Source organism: Sciurus vulgaris, assembly GCF_902686455.1.
Source record: "Sciurus vulgaris genome assembly, chromosome: 8".
Lineage (NCBI taxonomy): Eukaryota > Metazoa > Chordata > Mammalia > Rodentia > Sciuridae > Sciurus > Sciurus vulgaris.
Genome location: NC_136468.1, coordinates 70,946,337 through 70,950,856, shown reverse-complemented (window position 1 = coordinate 70,950,856; position 4,520 = coordinate 70,946,337).

The window sequence follows — 4,520 nt, the reverse complement described above, 5'->3', positions numbered from 1 at the left end:
CTCTTTCACCACTTCTATTCAACATTGTCCTTGAAACTCTAGCCAGAGCAATTACGCAGACTAAAGAAATTAAAGGGATACGAATAGGATAAGAGGAACTTAAGCTGTTAATATTTGCTGATGACATGATTCTATATTTAGAGGATCCAAAAAACTCCTTCAGAAAACTTCTAGACCTCATCAATGAATTCAGCAAAATAGCAGGCTATAAAATCAATACACATAAATCTAAAGCACTTTTATACACAAGTGACGAAACAGCTGAAAGGGAAATGAGGAAAACAACTCCATTTGCAATAGCCTCAAAAAAAAAAAATAAAATAAAATACTTGAGAATCAATCTAACCAAAGAGGTAAAAGATCTCTACAATGAGAACTACAGAACATTGAAGAAAGAAATTGAGGAAGACTTTAGAAGATGGAAAGATCTCCCATGTTCTTGGATAGGCAGAATTAATATTGTCAAAATGGCCATACTACCAAAAGTGCTATACAGATTCAATGTAATTCCAATTAAAATCCCAATGATGTACCTCACAGAAATAGAGCAAGAAATCATGAAATCCATCTGGAAGAATAAGAAACCAAGAATAGCTAAAGCAATCCTTAGCAGGAAAAATGAAACAGGGGGTATCGCAATACCAGAACTTCAACTATACTACAAAGCAATAGTAACAAAAACGGCATGATATTGGCACCAAAATAGACAGGTAGATCAATGGTACAGAATTGAGGACACAGACATAAACCCAAATAAATACAATTTTCTCATACTAGACAAAGGGGCCAAAAATATGCAATGGAGAAAAGATAGCCTCTTCAACAAATGGTGCTGGGAAAACTGAAAATCCATATGCAACAGAATGAAACTAAACCCCTATCTCTCACCCTGCACAAAACTCAACTCACAATGGATCAAGAACCATGAAATCAGACCAGAGACCCTGTATCTTATAGAAGAAAAAGTAGGTCCAAACCTTCAACTTGTTGGCTTAGGATCAGACTTCCTTAACAGGACTCCCATAGCACAAGAAATAAAAGCTAGAATCAATAACTGGGATAGATTCAAACTAAATAGCTTTCTCTCAGCAAAGGAAACTATCGGCAATGTGAAGAGAGAGCCTACAGAGTGGGAGAATATCTTTTCCAATCATACTTCAGATAGAGCGCTAATATCCCGAATCTATAAAGAACTCAAAAAACTCTACACCAAGAATACAAATAACCCAATCAACAAATGGGCTAAGGATATGAACAGACACTTCACAGAAGAAGATCTACAAGCAATCAACAAACATATGAAAAAATGTTCACCATCTTTAGTAATAAGAGAAATGCAAATCAAAGCTACACTAAAATTCCATCTCACTCCAATTAGAATGGCGATTATCAAGAATACAAACAACAATAGGTGTTGGAGAGGATGTGGGGTAAAAGGTACACTCATACATTGCTGGTGGGGCTGCAAATTAGTGCAGCCACTCTGGAAAGCAGTGTGGAGATTCCTTAGAAAACTTGGAATGGACCCTCCATTTGACCCAGCTATCCCACTCCTTGGCCTATACCCAAAGGACTTAAAATCAGCACACTACAGAGATACCGCCACATCAATGTTCATAGCAGGTCAATTCACAATAGCCAGACTATGGAACCAACCTAGATGCCCTTCAATTGATGAATGGATAAAGAAACTGTGATATATATATATAAAATATGGAATATTACTCAGCTATAAAGAATAATAAAATTATGGCATTTGCAGGCAAATGGATGAAATTGGAGAATATCATGCTAAGTGAGATAAGCCAATCTCAAAAAACCAAAGAACGAATGATCTCGCTGATAAGCAGATGATGATACATAATGGAGGGTGGGAGGGGGGCAAGAATGGAGGAAGGAAGGACTGTATAGAGGGAAAAGAGGGGTGGGAGGAGCGGGGGGAAGGAAAAAATAACAGAATGAATCAAACATCATTACCCTATGTAAATGTGTGTGATTACACAAATGGTATGCTGTTACTCCATGTACAAACAGAAATAACATATATCCCATTTGTTTACAATAAAAATAAATTAAAATTTAAAAAAAGAATTATGTGTAAGACAGGAGAGGACCATCACACACACACACACACACACACACAGAAAAAGACCCACAATAGATCAAGAAGAGAACATTCCCCCAGTGTCCAATCCCTCGGTTGCCATTAACTCCATACTAGGGGTCATAAAGCCATTTGCCATATGTATTTATAAAATTGAATGTTTATCTTTATTAAGTAGTACATTAGCTAAATACAATTCATGCATAGGGACTCAGATCCTCACTTAGTCATAGTCAATGTTGTCTCTATAAAACCTAGACTTATATGAGTGCCCAAGTGGATGTTTGTGACTGAAATGTCTGCAGCAGTTGCAAATGGATCAGAGGATTGACAGACCAGGCCAGAATGAGGCCCACTGAGATTTTGCTGCGAATTCAAATGTACTCACCTCCTCTGAGTATGGCATGGATGACTATGGGGGCATCTTAATGCTTAATTCACAGGAATGAGTTCAATCCCTTCACATAGTCCACCATCCCGCTTTCCAGATTTCTCTTTGTTGAGAGAGCCAGTGGCTTCTTGCCTTCTATCCCCCTTTCTCTCTGGTGGTGCTCCCATTACTCTTCTCCACCCTCCCAACTGGCAGCACAACTCAGAAGTCACTGTAGGGAGCTGTTTCTTCCCAAATGCTGCCTTCCTTCTTCCAAAAGGTCAAAGGGTACAGGTCATGTGACCCCCTCACTTTCGGCTCTCCTCACCATAATATAGCAATTTTCTGTCATCTCCTTCCTCTCATGGCTTTACACATTGTTCTTGTCTCTTTCTATGTCTTACTCCTTCCATTTAACATGTCCTAGACCATTGGTATGAAGCATTAATACCAGGAAAAGTTTGTTCCCATTCTTCATTGTACGTACTCATTGAAAGGTTAGCCTAATCACCATGATCTAAAAATAGTCCTGACACATGTATGTGTTGATTAAAGGAACACTAATTTTGTTATATAGAATATAAGATTATTATTCTTATCTCTGCTTTACAGCAAGAATCCTGAGCTCTGAAGGAGGAGAGTTTGTCCTTACTGTACCCCATCTCCCCAACTGATTTAACAAAGGATAATGATGCTGTAGCTTGTCAAATTTAGACCCTGGTCATTTAACTCTTCTTGTCTCATGACAATGAGAATGAGGAGATGTTAGGCTCTGGAATGTATCTGAATTGACCAAGCGGAGCGGAGCTGGAACAGAAGGAGATAAGAATTCTCAGCAGAGGGCATGAGCAAAGGCACTGAGACCTAAGCAGCCATACCTGATCTACAAAGATGAAGTTGTGTTTTTAAGGTAAAATTTACATACAGTGAAATGTAGACTTTAATAAATAAATATATTCAATTGCACACTTCACATCCCAACTGAGATACAGAACAACATCATCCCTGCAAAAGATCACCACTCTGTTTCTTTAAGTCAATCTTCACCAACCATAGTCAACCTCTGTTTTAATTTTTTTTTAATTTATTTTTATTGTAAACGAATGGGATACATGTTGTTTCTGTTTGTACATGGAGTTACAGCATACCATTTGTGTATTCATAAATTTACATAGAGTAATGATGTTTGATTCATTCCATTATTTTTTTCCTTCCCCCCCACCCCTCCCACCTCTCTTTTCCCTCTATACAGTCCCTCCTTCCTCCATTCTTGTCCCACTCCCACCCCCCATTAAGTGTCATCATCCGCTTATCAGTGAGATCATTCCTCTTTTGGATTTTTGAGATTGGCTTATCTCACTTAACATGATATTCTCCAATTTCATCCATTTGCCTGCAAATGCCATAATTTTATTATTCTTTATAGCTAAGTAATATTCCATTGTGCATATATACCACAGTTTCTTTATCCATTCATCAGTTGAAGGGCATCTAGGTTGGTTCCACAGTCTGGCTATTGTGAATTGAGCCACTATGAACATTGATGTGGCTGTATCTCTGTAGTATGCTGATTTTAAGTCTTTTGGGTATAGGCCGAGGAGTGGGAAAGCTGGGTCAAATGGTAGGTCCATTCCAAGTTTTCTAAGGAATCTCCACACTGCTTTCCAGAGTGGCTGCACTAATTTGCAGCCCCACCAGCAATGTATGAGTGTACCTTTTTCCCCCCAACACCTATTGTTGCTTGTGTTCTTGATAATCGCCATTCTAATTGGGGTGAGATGGAATCTTAGTGTAGTTTTGATTTGCATTTCTCTTATTACTAAAGATGGTGAACATTTTTTCATATATCTGTTGATTGTTTATAGATCTTCTTCTGTCAAGTGTCTGTTCATTTCCTTAGCCCATTTGTTGATTGGGTTATTTGTATTCTTGGTGTAGAGTTTTTTGAGTTCTCTATATATTCTGGAAATTAGTGCTCTATCTGAAGTATGAGAGGCAAAGATATTCTCCCACTCTGTAGGCTCTCTCTTCACATTACTGATAGCT